General features: G+C 40.1%; 1 protein-coding gene across 6 annotated transcripts in view; it reads right to left on the reverse strand.

Moving 5' to 3' along the window:
- PKN2 (protein kinase N2) overlaps positions 1 to 18,395 on the reverse strand; it is a 130,886-nt gene that overhangs the window by 83,675 nt on the left and 28,816 nt on the right. Inside the window, exon 1 of one of the 6 annotated variants that reach the window (XM_021090334.1) lies at positions 2,049 to 2,071. The exons of the other annotated variants lie outside the window; for them this stretch is intronic. The gene's annotated coding sequence lies outside the window, so the exon portion shown is untranslated. Of the gene's footprint in view, positions 1 to 2,048; positions 2,072 to 18,395 lie in introns of those variants that run through there. 6 annotated transcript variants of the gene reach the window in all.

Genomic DNA, 18,395 nt, shown 5'->3' on the forward strand with positions numbered 1-18,395 from the left:
GAGAGCCTCGTTGCAGAGTTTGAAAACCAGGGGTACTAATAGTTGAAGGATGTTAAACAAACAAACCAAAACGCTGTTTCCCTTGGCTACTTCAATCCCCACTTCTTTTCAATTTGCTCCCTAACTTCCAATCACAGCCAGCTGGAGAAATCTACTGCCAGCCGTCTCTTGGGCTCAGCCCAGCGCATGCAGCAACCACCTCCCCTTCCTTCTCCAGCTCTCTGCCTCCCTTTCTTTGCTTAGGTAACTTTACCTTGTTTCAAAGTTTACCACCATCCCCACGCCCCCCAAAGAATTTCCTGCCTGTGCTGTTAGAATTTAGATTTATCAAATACATTACTGAACATGCTTCTTTTATTTTATGTATTTATTTTTTTTGTCTTTTTGCCATTTTTTTGGGCCGCTCCCTCGGCATATGGAGGTTCCCAGGCCAGGGGTCCACAGAGCTGTAGCCACCGGCTTACACCATAGCCACAGCAACGCGGGATCCAAGTCGCATCTGCGACCTACCCCACAGCTCACGGCAATGCCAGATCCTGAACCCACTGAGGGAGGCCAGGGATCGAACCCGCAACCTCATGGTTCCTAGTCGGATCCGTTAACCACTGAGCCTCGACGGGAACTCCTGAATATTCTTCTTTTAGAACTGAGGGGAGTCTATCACTGCTGAGGAAGTCAGGTTTTCCTCTTTCTGATTAAAGAGAACACATACTCCAGGAAGCTCAAAGGCAAAACTGTTATTCAAGAAGAGCAACTGTATCAGCTAGAATTCAGTATTAGATATAAACCACGTGTGATTAGTATGTGTGCCTCCTCTTCTTAAAAGGCCAAAATCGTCAGTAACTGCATTTTTGCTACCAACTTTTGTTGTAATATGGCTCAAACACCTTTTGGAGAGGAGGAGGAGATACAACATAATCAATAATTTAAGATAAACTAGTGCACCTGAAAGCAGATACAGTACTTTCACTCCTTTCCTCAAAAGTTTAGTTACAACAAACTGTGAAAGTTACTGGAAAATATAATATTCTTGCATTTGGAACAGGTGAAATGAGATATTCCATCTATTAAATTATGTCTCCACCCTAGAAAAATAATAAAATAATTGTATCATAAATACCAGGAATTAGTACTAGACAATATAATATTCTTGACAAGGTAAGTAAATTATACATTAACCTCAGGAAAGTAACTGTTTAACCAGCGGAAACCTTCAGTGGTAATCTCTGTCTCGGGGGTTCTACTGAAGGCAGTGGTAACATTAAGTTTACAAGCTTTATACTTTCACCCACCACCGAACTCTCTCTGCACTCCATAATCAAGTTCACACCCCCCCAAAAGTGAACATCTTTTCAAAACCAAGCAAAGTTAGAGCCAACCTCTAATTACAAACTCCCTTTTAAATTCATTACTACGCTCAGAAAGTAGAGATTAAAAAATGAAAGGGAAAAAAACCCATAATCCTAAACTCCTAATAGTATTCATGATTTTCCACCAATCACCTATACATAAAAGAAACTCAATTAATTCTCATAGCTTTCATCACTGAAATCAACAAACTTAGCCACTCTGTTCTAGTCAAGTTAATCTAACACTCTGCAGGGAGATCTCATTCTGGCACAGTGGAAACGAATCCGACCAGTATCCATGAGGACGAGGGTTTGATCCCTGGCCTTGCTCAGTGGGTTAAGGATCCACTGTTGCTGTGAGCTGTGGTGTAAGTCAAAGACACGGCTCGGATGTGCACTGCTGTGGCTGTGGTGTAGGCCAGCAGCTACAGCTCCGAGTGAGCCCTAGCCTGGGAGCTGAGATATCCGTGAACGAGAACCAGTGTGCAGTTACATTCTCCTATCCTGTCTTTCTTATGTTCTATTCTGTCCACTATCAATCTCTATCCACCATCACAAAATACTTGTTCAAAAGAATGGCTACATCTATAACTGAATCACTGTGCTATACACTTGAAACTAACACAACATTGTAAATCAACTACACTTCAGCAAAAAATAAAATTTAAAACATTTCAAGTTTTTCATGATAAATCATACCTATTTTTAATGTACTTCAAATTTTATATTATCCATATTCTTAATGCAGTCATTCAAATCAAATGGGTCAAATCCAAACACAAGTCAACCATGAGAGAAATTAATGCTCTCAGGATTTATAGCAGCACAACTCAAGTGATTTCAAGCAGCTAGAGAAATAAAACGAGTAAGAAACAAAGAGTAAAAATTAGATGGAGTTCAAAGGAACCAAAACGAACGTAACCTCAGTGGATGGGTCAGACAGCAGATTAGATGAAGATGATGAACTAGTATCCTAGCAGGAAGACACAGCACACGAGGGAATTCGGAGGTCATCACAGGAGGCATGGAAGGCAGAGGAAGGCAGAGGAAGGAGGAGCACAAGCCGCCCAGTAAGAGCCCCAGAATGGGGGATAAAGACAGCCGGGAGGAGCACTACAAGAAGAGGTAAGCAGATGAGAATATTCCAGAATCGGAGCGCGATATACATCCTTAGACTGGAAGGTCACACCAAGGGAAATGAGAGGAACAGCAGTTACGACAAAAGTAAACAGAGGAAAAGCATTTTTACCTACAAATGAATGACAATTAGATCAACAGAGGTCTATTCTTTAAACAACAGAGGCTCCAAATGATCAAATGTATACAGGATTTTCAGCCTTTATCTTAGGGCCTTCACATACTGCTAAGGCTTTCTTTAAAATTAAAAAAATTTAGGAGTTCCTGTTGAGGTGCAACCAACTAATATCCATGAGGATGCAGGCTGGATCCCTGGCTTTGCTCAACGAGTAGGTCGAGGATCAGCACTGAGCCGTGGTGTAGGTCAGAGACAGGGCTTGGATCCTACAGTGCTACAGCTGTGGTGTAGGCTGGCAGCTGTAGCTCCAATTCAACCCCCAGGCTGGGAACTTCCACATGCTGCAGGAGCAGCCCTAAAAAGCAAAAAATAAATAAATAAATAAAAATTAAAAAATTTAAAAACCAGCTGCTTCAAAATATTCACATTCTTAGGAAAATTACAGGTGTACTAACCCAGTGCCCACCCTGCTCGCTAATCATGTATGTGTTTATTTTTATTTTTTTAAAAATTATTCTATGAAAAAAAAAAGTGCTATGGCAGAAGTGACTGTACCATTTTTACCTCTTAAACTGACGAAGACTTTTCTAATCATAATGTTGGCAATAATCCAGACATAAGCTGTTAAGACTCTATGAAAGTCAGAAATACAAAATGAGAAACTTTAAAAGAGTAATTCCTTTTGACCTGGTAATTCTATTCTAGAAATACATCAATAAAATAATTATAAGTTATTACTATATAGAATGGCAAATTCAAGAATTTTTAGGGAGTTCCCGTTGTGGCACAGTAGACAGGAATCCAACTAGTATCCGTGAAGATGCGGGTTTGATCCCTGGCCTTGCTCACTGGTCAGGGGTCCAGTGAGCTGTGGCGCAGGTGGCAGATGCAGCTCAGATCTGGCGCTGCTGTTGCTGTGGCTGTGGTGTAGGCCGGCAGCTGCAGCTCCAATTGGACCCCTCGCCTGGGAACATCCATGTGCCATGAGTACAGCCCTAAGAAAAAGCAAAAAAATATATATATATATTTTTTTTTAAAGAATTTTTAAATTAATCAGTAATGTGTGCTGGTCACAGACTGCCTTATAAAGCTTTCAAGTATCAGGGTTTTAAAAACCAACTTATAGAAAAGAGAAAGTTCAGAATGCTAAGTGTCATAACAAAAGAATTTCAAAGAGTCTAGGGAATAAGGAACAGTTTCTTCACAGAATTATGTCCAGCTCAATGCGTCACTGCTATGTACAGTTTTCTTCAAATTATGTTTCAAATAAGAATGGGGGAAAAAAGAGTGGAAAGGGAGAGATTAAAATATTAATAATTATCTCTGGGTAAAAAACTAAGAGATTTTCATTTTGTTCTTTAAAGTTTCCTATATGTTCTCAATTTTTTTTTTTTTAAGCAATCAATATATGCTGCCTGTCCAACAAGGAGTGAAATGCATTTTGGAAAGACATCAAAAAAATCTTTCACTTGTTTCAATTTTGGCAAATGTAAAAGCTTATAATGATACCTTATACATTTCAGTATATTTGCCATTATTTAACTAGGTTATTTTTGAGTCAATACAATTCTACTGCAAGAGACGATACTACACAGTCCACTCGAATTAGACCACATCACATGCCAGCCAAGTATTCCCAATACACAAATGTGTTAATATGTATTTGATAAATACAATTATTTTTATCTTATGAAATAACAAAATTCTGACCTGTAGACTAAAACATCAATTGACCTTTCCCATTTACTACATTGCAACAAACTCAGAGTGAAGTTAAGAAAAAACCCTAAAATAACAGGATCTGATTCAAAGAATGAAATGAAGCGGGGGGAGAGTTCGTCACTTTGGACCTAGTACTTCATCTAGAGAGAGACAGGAAAGGATGTTTCCTTCTCACTGGCTAAGTTCCCAGAGAAGAAGGGAAAAAGCTGTTACTTTCTCTCTATTATAGAAATATAAAACAGTCTGACCTGATGGATGCCAAGAAATATTAGAGCACCCAACAAAATTCTCTGGGTACAAGGATTCATACATTGCTTAGCTAGAAGAATTTCAAAGATCATGGAGTCTAATTCCCTTGATTTCGGTTTTGAGGAAAGCAGGTTCAAAGCAGCTATGCGACTTGCCCAAGGTCACAGAGAAAAGTCAGTGACATGGCTGGCTGGGCACACTCGTTGCTGACTCCTCGTGTGGTGCTCCCTACGGCCTTCTCAGAGGGCCATCCAGTCCGTCTGTTTGAGCCGATGTGCACTAATCACAGGATGTTGCGTGCCTTACTCCAGGGACACTGGCAGCACACGCTTCCTCTTGCTCTCTCCTACCACCCTCGTCTCGGGAAGAGCGCTCTCACCAGAAAGGAAGCAACCAGTTGTAACAACAGTGCCGTCACCAGCTACGCAACCAGGCACATGATTCCATGTCTCTACGGCTGTTTGCCCATGTGCAGAATTATATTTGGCTTTTCAATCTTTTAGTTTTCCTTTTTAAAACTTCGTTTATTCAAAATATTTACTGAGGGCTAGGTAATGGAAATGACACAATCTTGCTTTCTTTCAGGTATTCAATTTATTAAGGAAGATACACACAAAAACCAAACAAAATCTGAAGAAGCAAAATTTTACACCAACCAAGGCTATACTGTGTGTGTATGTCAACAGAAGGCACAGCTAGAGCACAGCAGGATGGAAAGAACCAAGTATCTGGAGTCAGGCTGGCCATGTATAAATTCTGACACTGCGCCACGCTAAAGCTTCAATTTCTTCTTCTGCAAAGTGGAATTATTACAACTCCTCTGTTATTACTTCTCAGTCTCATAATGGCTATGCCGAGGACTCAGAATTGTGCTTTCCTAACAGCAGTGCAGTCCCTGACCCACAGCACTGAAAGAGGTAGTGCTGGGTGCTGTTAACACCGGCCCTCCCTTTTTCCTTCCTTACGAAGGAACTTCCCATTTTGTTCAACACAACAAACTGCACAGATAAAATTTTCACTGCACCAGACTCCCTTGCAGTAGAAGCAGCTACTTGATAATTCTTATCAAAATGAGGTCCAGGATTTTGAGAAAAGCTTCCACTTTTCCCTTTCTTTCTGCCTAGAATGCAGACAAAGCTTGAAGGTACAAAAGCCATCCTGTGACAACAAAAGGCAAACAGGACAAAACAACAAGGACGACTGGGCAGAGAGGAAGAGCCTGGGACCCTGAAGGCTTTACTGAACTGCTGTGCAAGTCCTAGACCACCGACTCTGGACTTTTTGTTTCAGATGGACTCTAAATCTCTGACTAAGGATCATACAGGATCTTGTAGGCCAATATAAAAAGACTTTGGCTTTTCCTCTGAGTGACATGGTGTAGGGCTTAGGCAGAGAAGTGCTAAGGTATGACCTCCCGTGTTAAAAGCAGATTTGAGGAGAGCAGGGCAGCTTGTTATGAAGCCCAGGTAGACTGCCACTGGTCCCCTCAAATGAGTCCCACCTCCCAGCATTCATTTACCAGGTTGGAGGGTAAAGAACCTGACAGTCTGATGATGGGGAGGGGGTTTCAAGCAGAGGCCTCAAGAAGACTCAGCTTCTGCTTTCCTTCCTGAAAAACCCAACTACTATTTTTAAAAGTCCAGACTACTCTGCTACAGAGAGAGGCTCCTGGTAGATGAGAGACCATGGGGAGAAAGGCCGCGTGGCAGAGCACCAAGGCACTGCAGCTGTCCCAGCCACTCCAGCCGAGGCACCAGGCGCGTGACGGAGGCCACAGCGGACATCAGGCCAGCTGAGCCACCAGCTGAGCGCAGCTGCACATGGGAACACAGGCAAGACGAGCCAAAGAAACACTCCGTATACCCGCAGACTCTCGAGGTCCCTTTATGACACTACAATAGACGCAGAATCAATACACAGGCTACTGCAGCAATCCAGGCAAGAGATAATGACAGCTCTAAGCAGTCTCTTCAATTATGACTCTCAATTACTATTTGTTGACTCTCCACTCGTTAAAAAGTATAACAATCTAATTTGAGGGTAGGGATATTATTAACATCATCATTATGTTAAAAGAAACAATTTTCCTTTTACTTCCCCATCCCGACATTTTGAGAAGATCCTCTTCTCAAAACACAAAACCAAATCATTACTTCTAAAAAGAGATTTGCTTTAAGAAATTGCCTTGCTTCTCTACCCTTCCTGTCACAAAACTAAGCATAAGCTGCATTTGGGTGAGAGTATCCAACCCTTAGATGTAGGGACTGGTTTAGGAATAGTCACGTGACAGAAGGAGGCTCCTGCTGACGCCAGTTTCAGAGGTAGGAACATCCCTCCCTGAAAACATCTGCTGCAAAGACAATAAGCTACTGAGGTAAGAAGTGCTTTTCTTACCACACACAGCCAGAAAACAAAGCTAATGCAGAAAAAAGCAATGATGACAACTAAAGAGGAAAAAGATCCCTAAGGACACAGTTTGAGCATCTAAATCCTTAAATCTTTTCTCATTTTGCACAGCAGGTGTCTTTTTAAAAACTTTTATTAGAGTATAGTTGGTTTACAATGTTGTACCAATTTCTGCTGCACAGCAAAGTGACCCAGTCATTCATACACACACACACACACACACACACACACACACATGTTCCCTTTCTTACATTATCTTCCATCATGGTTTATCCTAGGACATTGGATATAGTTCCCTGTCTGTACAATAGGACCTCATTGCTTATCCATTCTTAAACTTAACAGTTTGAATCTACTAATCCTGAACTCCCGGCCCATCCTACTCCCTCCCTCCCCCATGGCAACCACAAGTCTGTTCTCTATGTCTGGGGACTGTTTCTATTTTGCAGATAGGTTCATCTGCGCCATATATTAGATTCCAGATACAAGTGATATCATATGGTGTTTGTCTTTCTCTTTCTGACTTACTTCACTTAGTACGAGACTCTCTAGGTTCATCCATGTTACTACAAATGGCATGATTTTGTTCTTTCCTATGGCTGAGTAGTATTCTTTTGTATATGTACCACATCTTCTTAATCCATTCATCTGTCAACAGACATTTAGGTTGTTTCCATGTCTTGGCTACTGTGAATGGTGCTGCTATGAACTTTCGGGGTATGTGCACCTTTCTGAATTACAGTTATGTCCAGTAAATCCTTAAATCTTTAAGCATGCTTAAAGCAAATATACCCCCACACCCCTCAACTTTTCAACACAGTGCCGATTCCTTTTTTTCTAAGTTAGTTTAAGTTTTCTCTTGCCACAAATAAGAGTCCCAAATAACACTGATAGGTCTGGCTCCTGCTTTGAAACATGAAATTTTCTCTCTCTAGTTTAGCAATGAAAACTGCAATTCCAGATCTATATACATATGATTTTTTTCCAACATCAAGACAATGTTCACTCTGTTTCTCGTCTCTATCACTCTAAAAAAGTCTCATTTTTATTCCACAAAACTGAACTTAGGGTCAGATTTCCACCCCTGTGCCTAGCAATGCCGCTAGCAATTTTGGACTGACTTTGCATACTCTTCTCCTTTGAGCCTCCGGGAAATGTTTCTTATCTCACTCAAAGCATGTGATTTAGTGAGGTCTTCTATGCTCTGCATTACTCTATATATCTGTGGTCACAGCTGAATGACCTAAGGACGGACAGCTGACTAAACTAGGGTGTCCCACATCCTGGCTAAACATGATTGATCCATTCATCCAACAAATATTTACTGAATACCTATTACATGTGCCACACGCTGTACCAGACACTGGATATACAGTGGTTAAAAAAAAAAAAAAACCCATATCCACATTAAGTTAAACATGAGTTCAAAATAATACAGAAAAAAAAACTGACAAAATCCATATGCATTCACGATTAAAAACTCTCAGTAACTAGGAATAGAAAACTTGCTGGACTTGATAAAGAGAATCCATCATACACACCTAAACATCATATGTGATGGTGAAGACTAAATACCTTCCCCTAAGATCAGGACAAGGACAAGGACTCTGATTTAACACAGTACAGGCATTCTACCACTTTAATAAGACAATAAAAGACGTGGATTGAAAAGGAAGAAATAAAACTGCCCCTGTTAGAAGAGAACGTGGTCATCTATACAGAAAATCCCGATCAATTTACCAGAAACTTACAGAATAAAAGAGTTCAGGAATATCCTAGGACACACGAACACTCAAAAACCAGTCGTACTTCTCTGCATGGCAGTGACTATGTGAACTGAACACCAGTTAGAGACACACAACCATGCACAGTCTCGGCCTGGATGCTCCCGGGAGATGAGCCACAGGACCGCCCACGCGCCCATCCAACTCCTCAGAGCAACTCACTTCACCCTGGGGCTGAGGGTAAGACAGGCTTGCTAAGTCTGAGGTATTATCTGTCGTGTTCATTACTGTGTCCCCAGCAGTGTCTGGCACATCGTGGCTAACTCGCAAATATTTTTAAGAGAATTAAAATAGAATACGTTTCAAGTTTCCTAAGTAGAATAGCAATCCCTAATATCTAAACCCAAACCTCCCCTTCAAAAAGCTCTAGTTGGAGTTCCCGTTGTGGCGCAGTGGTTAACAAATCCGACTAGGACCCATCAGGACGCGGGTTCAATCCCTGGCCTTGATCAGTGGGTTAAGGATCCAGTGCTGCCGTGAGCTGTGGTGTAGGTTGCAGATGCGGCTTGGATCCAGCATTGCTGTGGCTGTGGTGTAGGCCGGTGGCTACAGCTCCGATTCGACCCCTAGCCTGGGAACCTCCATATGCCGCGAGAGCGGCCCTAGAAAAGGCAAAAAGACCAAGGAAAAAAAAAAAAAGCTCTAGTTAGAGAGAGAGATTTAGGCAAAAAGAAAAAGAAGATAGTAAAACACACAAACAGCTACAGTCAGAAATCAGAACAATACTCACATTTATAACAGGAAAAGGGTTTTCAAACACAAGTCTTTGTTCTTTTCAAATAAGTCATATATATGTATATTCGAGACCACAAAAAATTTGACTGTGAATAAAATCTGAATTTTGTTAGTAATTATCCTTTTAAGGACTAGTTTTCTTTTCTTTATTATTTTTCTCTATCCAAATTCTTAGAACCTTATAGGCTTAAAACAGAAATAATTTTACCTTATCAATATTCTAAACAAGAGGTTTCATTATCAAGTGACAGACACTGGAGCTACCAATAACTCTAGTATAATTACCCTTCTGCTGATCAATTTTACCAATTTTTCAAGAGCAGCTCTTAAAAATTTAGTGTATGTGAAGCTGGGGGGGAGGGAGGGGCACAGATGACAGATATACTGAGACACAGAAGAAGCAATGGACTCTCGGAAAATCCCGTGTGTGCTGCAAGGGCGCGAGCACACACACAGTGGCAGGAGGTTTCAGAGGCTTCACAGATCCCTAAGCCCATCCAACCACCCCAAGGTCAGAACACGTATAGGTCCTAATCTGCCAGGCTATTAGCTATTTCTTAGGAGCCTAATGTGCAAAAAAGACTTTCAAGGAAAATACACCATATTCACAAGGCGGCATACCATGTAAGATCTTGATTAACTTCCCATAATAGCTCCTTTATACAAAGTCAACCATGCTAAAAATTAACCAACTTCTAAAATTATATTAAGCAGAGCTCCAGATGATCAGAGAAACAAGTTCTTCTTAGTACCTAGATTCTATTTGGTCTCATAGCTCCAGAGGCAAAACAGACGATCTTCATTCCGAACCTCCCCCACTCCTGAACTTCCCGGAGACAGAACATACAAACCTTGTTTTATGTCAACAGTCCTAACAACATAAGAATAATGATAACAGTTAGAAACATCTATTACGGACCATGACACTTTAATTTTTTTTTTTTCAGGGCCACACCTGCAGCATATCGAAAGTTCGCAGGCTAGGGGCCAAATCAGAGCGGCAGCTGCCAGCCTACACCATAGCCACAGCAACACCAGATCCAAGCCACGTCTGCAACCTTCACTGCAGCTCAAGGCAACGCTGGATCCTTAACCTACTGAGTAGGACTGGGGATTGAACCTGCATCTCATGAATACTAGTCAGGGTTCATTACTGCTGAGCCACAATGGGAACTCCCCTTAACTGAAACTCTTAAAAACAAAGGGTAAAAGAAAAATTTTAAGGGCTACTTATATATTTCTCTTTCACCTCTAAATGTGAACCACAAGTCATCTTCCCCAGCCACAGCTTCTATTAGGAGCTTCATCACCTCCTAGGAGCATTTTGGAAATATTTGGAAATTCTATTTGTGAAGATGAAAAGAAGACAGAGATAGCCAGGTAGGAAAGTGACCTGGGCAGGGTCAGAGACCATGAAATAGAAAGCCAAAAGACTCGAATAAAATAGTGACACATATAAGCACATCAGAACAATCAAGAACAATCAAGGCGATTAAATGGTTAAATTAGTAAAATATAAAAATCCTTGCCATAGTACCTGGTGTTTATCACTTAACATTTCCACTTGGTGAAAATGATTTATTCAACTACCAGGAGCGCCATCATTATTACCGCTATTACTAAAAACGGCCAAAACTGGACAAAGGATCGTAGGATATCAAAATAAAGCAAAGATGGGACTGAAATTAATTTTTATGTGCCATGCTTAGAGATTATCTATCACACAAAAACTCCAATATGCTAAAATGTTAAATATTTTAAAATATCTGAACATAAAAAAAAATAAGTAACATAGTAGTATATCTATTTCGAGCATGTTAAAAATTTGGAAGCTTGAGAATAAAGAGACATTAAAAGGAAAAAATTGCAAAGGAAAAGCCCAGAGATGCTTTTGATGTTTGAAAGTATAAAATAAAAGGCAACCAAACAGATTATAAACAGATAGGTACACAGACAGGAACGGAGAGAGGAACTCAAACTTGGGACTCCTGTTAATTTTACTTTACTGATCAGGTTGAGGACGCAGAAAGCACGTTGTGGGTACTCAGAGCAGGGGGCTCGGGAATGCAATAGTGAAAGCAGCCAGAACCCGTACAGCAGGGGTCTCTGAGGAGGTGAAACCAGTTAGTCAGTGCAAGATGCCCAAGAGCCATTTACAAACGACAGCAATGCAAGCGCCAAGGACCGGCTGAAACGCGTTAGAACTGTGGCGGGGCGGGGTGCGCTTCCCCTGGCAAGCTGACAGAAGTGTGGGCAATGACGGGCCGCGAGCGCGACCTTCCCGTCCCACACTGTGCCGGCCTGGCCTCGCTGCAGAGGACACGCGGGAAAGTAGGCCAGTGGCCACGAGGGTTTCAGAGCGCGACAGTCACCAAGAAGTAACTTCCGGTGTGGAAATTATTTATAAAGATACCGCTTAGGGAGTTCTCGCTGTGATTCAGCGAGTTATAAGAACCTGATTAGGACCCATCAGGACGCGGGTTCGATCCCTGGCCTCGCTCAGGGGGGTAAGGATCCAGTGTTGCCGTGCGCTGTGGTGTAGGTTGCAGACGCGGCTGGGATCTGGCCTGGCTGTGGCTGTGACTGCCGTGTAGGCTGGTGGCTACAGCTCCAACCTGACCCCGAGCCTAGGAACCTCCATATGCCGCGGATGTGGTCCCAAAATGACAGAAAAAAAAAAAAAAAGATACCATTAAGTGTAGGAGCTGGGGAGCTGGGGCTGGAGGGATGGGAAGGGGGAGAAAGGCCTGCCAGACAGAGGTCTCCAGGGGGCTTCATCTGACTGCATGTGCAATGTTTATTTCTTTGAATGGGTGGCGAATATGATAGTGTTTTTATTATTCTCTGTGTACCTTTCGGTATGCCTATTTTTATTGAAAATGCGGAAGGAATGACACAGAAAATGAAGAAAAGGAGAGAGTTACCTATAGCAAAGACGCTGGATTTCATCACTGGGAAAGCAGTTTCAGAAGGCTACAGAACTGCAGGAAGGTCAGCTAATGCAGGGCTCCCTGTCCGGAATTTTGAAGGTAATGGCTCTTAACCTCTTAAAATTGTTCTATTCTGAGGCTACATTTTCTTGAAAACATGGCAAGACTATTTAGGTTGAAATGCCATGTTCCTGGGTATATTTCAGTACATAAGAAATATTAACTACATAAATTTATGTCCAGCATAATCATAAGCTTCTTTTATAATTTCTAAAAAAGAAGTTCTATAGCTATTGATTACATTTTTACTAGTATCTCATTCATTTTTTTCTCATAATATAAAGCTGGTATCCACAAATGTTAATATATCAGAATAAAAAAATCAAAGTGGCACAAATGTATTACAAGTTAAGTTAGTATGTTAAATGGATTCTGAAGTACAGCCTTAATTTAAAATATTTTATATATTATGGTATATTATTTTAATTAGTTTTTAATAATTTATAAAAAACCTTGGTTATTACCTATCTGAAGGAATCACACATATTCTTAACAATTCAGAATATGGACTGCTCAGTTTCTCTTGACAAATTTTATAGCAGTAAATAATAATCATAATTGCAAGCCCATTCCTCTGACAAAGGTCATGTTCCATGAGGTACTACAAAAACATTAACGGGAAGAAGTAGGAGTAACCTACAATACAGTCTGTTCAGACACAAGCCACAATTCAGGTCCTGGCATGTTAGCACACTCATACATCTTCTGGCCTACAAGTTAGCATACAAGTTTGCCTTTTTAAAAATTGTTTCATTTAGCAATAATTAATTGAATGTCTACAATGTGTAAAGTTCTCTTCTAGACACAGTAATGCTACAGAGATGATGGAGCCACTCTTCCTATAAATTGGTTGGCTCAGATCTAAGTTCACAGAAACATAACGAATATAACTTGTTTTAAAACTATAGTCATGTTATATTTAAAAACATGACACTAAAATATATATAACAGAAATAATTTTTTAAACCAATAATGTGCCACAAAAGTGTACTTATCTTAGCAGTAGAATTATGAAGGCTTAGGAAAAATAAGTAGGTTAAAAATAACTTCTCACATTGTTTCCCTTTCTCTTACTTGGCCTACACATATATAAACATACCACGTCTGAAAATTTTATAAACCAACCAAATCATAAATACGTTTGTATTAAAACTATAGAGGGCAATGAAAGGAAATTACATAAACTACAGTTCTTCCTCTTCAAGCCTCATTTTACTCTTATAGGTTTGAAATTGTGGAGATTTCACCTCTCCACTTACTAAGCAATATAAATGACCACCTTTCTATATAAAATTGCAGTGTCTTATAAGCATTCTAGAAGTATATATATTTTATTACAATGCTTTGTATATCCAAAGTAATAATTTAAATATATATGTATGTTTCAATCACTTCATTAATATAGAAATCCTTTTTTTCCCAGCTCAATCATACTTCCTATTTATTATTACTAAAATTACTACTGGTAAAAATGACAACTCAATAAAAGAAAGTACAGTTAAGGGAGTTCCCTTCGTGGCTCAGTGGTTAAAGAACCCAACTAGGAGCCATGAGGTTGCGGGTTCAATCCCTGGCCTTGCTCAGTGGGTTAAGAATCCAGCATTGCTGTGAGCTGTGGTATAGGCTGCAGACTCGGCTCAGATCTGGCATTGCCGTGGCTGGGGTGTAGGCCAGCAGCTGCAGCTCGAATTTGAACCCTAGCCTGGGAACTTCCGTATGTCAAGGGTGTGGCTCTTAAAAAAAAAAAAAAAGTATAGTTAAAAATCATACTTATTTTAATAGGCAGCAAATGTGAATCTCTAGCTCTCACATGCTTCCAACACAGTAATGCTTTTCACAACCAAAATATCTAGAATGATTAAGCAAAGGTAGGATATTAAATGCAAGAGAAAGAGACAGACAGAAAGATTAGGAATAAGAAATCCCAAATTCTAGCCATGCTCTTGTTTGTTTATAAGATCCATGGCAAATTCTGAAACTATGTTTCAACTTATTTTTTTCTAGTTCTAATTTTAACTCAAACTTTACTTATGTCCATTCTGAATCATATAAACAATTCTGCTTTAGTGATTTCAGACTGTATGCTTCCTTTCCCCCTTCCATTCATCACTTTAGTTTAGCTGGAAGCCCCAATATTCCTGTGTAACAACTAAATGTCTACCTTCCCTTCCACTAGTTAAGTTCCCAAGAGAAAGAAGCATATGGGATCACTATTAGATATTTTGATCCTTATCATACAACCAGGCCCCAGAATAATGCTTTATTTTATTTTATTTTTTTTGTCTTTTTAGGGCCGCACCCACGGCATATGGAGGTTCCCAGGCTAAGGGTCTAATGGGAGCTGTAGCTGTCAGTCTACGCCACAGCCACAGCAACGCCAGATCCGAGCCACATCTGCAACCTACACCACAGTTCACGGCAATGCCGGATCCTTGACCCACTGAGCAAGGCCAGGGATCGAACCTGCAACCTCATGGTTTCTGGTCAGATTGTTTCTGCTGCACCACTATGGGGACTCCAGAATAAAGCTTTGAATGCAGAAGGTGCTTAGTAAATGCTGGATGGAGAAATGGCTCAAAGTTGACATACTGAGTAAGAAGTAATACCTGAGAGAAAAAGAAGCGGGGGAAAAAATAGAATCGCACTAACCACTAAAGTCATTTGGTACAGGGATAGGGAGGAGTACAACATATTTTAAGAAAAAAAATCAAATTTTCTATGTATATTATGTAAACTAAGCAGCAAAATGTGATATACACACTGCATGTCATTTCTAAAAACAAGGTTAAAAAGCAGTGCTTCATATGTTTAAATGATTAAGACTACTTCACTCTCCACTGATGAGGCATTATAATTCGACTGAATATTTACTGAAACAAAACTGCATTTTAATCACAATTTAGAATTGGTAATTCTTAAGTATGACTTGACAGTACATCATAACACTTTTTTTTTTTTTTTTGGCTTTTCCAGGGCCGCACCTGCAGCATATAGAAGTTCCTGGGCTAGGGGTCCAATCGGAGCTACAGGTGCCGGCCTAAACCACAGCCACAGCCAACTTGGATCTCAGCTGCATCTGCAACCTGTACCACAGCTCACGGCAATGCCAGATCCTTAACCCACAGAGTGAGGCCAGGAATCAAACCTGAAACCTCGTGGTTCTTAGTCAGATTCGTTTCCACTGCGCCACGACGGGAACTCCCCCTGCATCATGACACATTAGATCATGTTCTCCAAAATGAAATACCAATTTTTTCCCAGTATGAGCAGCAGCCCAAAGGAAGACAGTCACAAGAAGACACTGAGCTACTTTATTCTTCACTACCAAATAGAACAAAGTTTATAAAATGACAGATTCCATTAGAGGTGGGGTTATATGTAAAAAACCCTACAGAGAACCAGTCAATAGCCATAACTAGTTTCCTTATTTCTATTTACGTTAGCACAAGAACTACAGGTTAGACAAGTTGAGCCACAAAAACCATAGGTAGAGGATAACAGATGGGCTGTCACTGCAGATCTATAGAATGTCACTAAGGCATTATAGATCAAGAAAACACTTAAGAATAGGAAATACTATGAGAGTCCCCTCCCCCACTCCAGGATGTCAGTCAGCATTTGTGTCATGCTAGTGAATGTAACCAAATGGCAATTAAGATTTGTTCCCTCTACTGTCCATCAAGCTGACTTTGCTTCAAATACACATGATGTTAGAGTTGCTTTCCCTCAATATTTTGGTTAGAAGAACAAAACCAGGTAGAATTCAGAAAAGACAATAAGCAAATGAAAAACCACCAAACCTCTGCTATCATCAGGAGATGCTATTACAATAAAGAGATAATTTTCATACCACAATGAATTTCTCTCCTAGGTACTTACCCAAGAATAATGAGAGCATAAATCCACTAAAAAATACCTTGCATGTGAATGTTCATAGCCACTTTATCTGTAATAGTCAAAGCCTGGCAACAACCCAAATATCCATGGACAGGTAGATGGATAAACATATTGTGGTATATCCATACAATGGAATATTACTCTGCAATAAAAAGGAACAAACTTGCTATCTCCAACAGCATGATGGAATCTCAGAAATCACTGTGGAATGAAAGAAGCTTTGTGCAAAAAAAAAAAAAAAAAAAAAAAAAAAGGTACACACTGTAAGATCCTTTCATGTAAAACTCTAGAAAATGCAAATGAACCTATAGTGATAACAAGAAGTTGTCTGGGCCTGGGACTGGACAAGAGGGTTTAATGGCAAGATCACAATGGGACATAGAGACACTCTGGGGGTGGCTGATATGTTTATTACGTTGATTGCAGTGACGGTTTCATGAGTGTAGAGCTGTGCCAAAACTCATCAAATCATATACTTCCAATATGTGCAGTTGGATGTATGTCAATTAGATTTCAATAAAGGTTTTTTTTTCCTTTTTATGGCCACATCCAAAGCATGTGGAAATTCCTAGCTGCAGCTGTGGCAATGCCAGATCTTTTAACCCAAAGATTGCACCTTTGCAGCAACTTGAACCGCCTCAATTGGATTCTTAACCCACTGCCCCATGGTGGGAATTCTAAAGAGAGAGAGTTGTTAAAATAACTGTTCACACTTTATTTCTCTGGCCACACCTGTGGCATGTGGAAGTTCCTGAGCCAGGGATTGAATCAAGCCACAGCAGTGACAACACTGGATCCTTAACTGCTGAGCCACCAAGGAGCTCATAAAAAAAGGTACATTTTTTTTTTTAATGAAAAAGCCTTTTTAATCCTTACTCCCTTACTGTAGACATGGCTGTATTTTCCTTTTATTAAATGCGATGTTGTTCATTAAAAACCTTTCTCTACTAGAATTAGGATATCCTGGTGCTAGTCTTAGTTCTTTTACTTAGTGATAGTAGGATAGATCACTTAACATCTCTGGGGCTCATTCTTCTTACCCGTAAAATAAAATTAGGCTAAATTGATATATGCCCATCTCACTCAATAAAACAAAACAAATGAACAAACAAGGAGACAGAAACAGAGTTACAGATGCAGGGAACAATCAAGTAGTTGCCAGAAGGGAATGGGGGAAGGGGGAGGAAAAAAATAGCTGGGGAGATGAAGAAATACAAAGTTGCAGTTGCAGGCAGAGTCAAGGCTATGTATGAAATGTACAGCTTGGGGTACACACTGACTGTGAAATATCTTTGTATGCTGAAGTATTACAACTAGACTTATTGTGACCATTTTGAAATGTATAGAAATACCAAATCACTATGGCATGTAATAGGAACTACCATAGCGTCGTTGTAGGTCAGTTATAGTTCAAAAACAAAGGAACTGATTGAAAAGAATGACATTTGCAGTTACTGAGGCGAGGTGAGAGGGACTGGATGAAGGCTGACAAAAGGTACGAACTCCCAGTTACAAGCACCACATGATAAACAGCACTAACACTGCTCTCTGTCAATATGAAAACTGCTAGGAGAGTGGAGAGCTCTCATAACAAGGAAACATTTGTTTCCTTGATTTTTATATCTATATAAGATGACAGTTGTTCACTAAACAATTATGATAATCATTTCATGATATAAGCCAAATTACTATGCCGTACACCTTAAACTTATACAGTGCTTATGTCAACTATAGCTCAATAAAACTGGAAGAAAAGACTAAAATCCCCAGTGAAAAGAGCACTGGCTAAGATTTAGATAAACCTAGTTTCATACTCCAGTTGAGCTAACTTGTGATGTAACATGAACAAGTAACTTTATTTCTCTAAGCCTCAGTTTTCCACATGTAAGTAAAGAAAATAAATTAACTCCTTATAGAGCTGTTGCGGGGATTAGTGAAATAATAAAGCGTCTAGCAGTTGCCTGTCACAAAACAGTGTTTAATAAATGGTAATTAAAATAACAATGAT

Source organism: Sus scrofa, chromosome 4 (assembly GCF_000003025.6).
Source record: "Sus scrofa isolate TJ Tabasco breed Duroc chromosome 4, Sscrofa11.1, whole genome shotgun sequence".
In the NCBI taxonomy this organism is placed as follows: Eukaryota; Metazoa; Chordata; class Mammalia; order Artiodactyla; family Suidae; genus Sus; species Sus scrofa.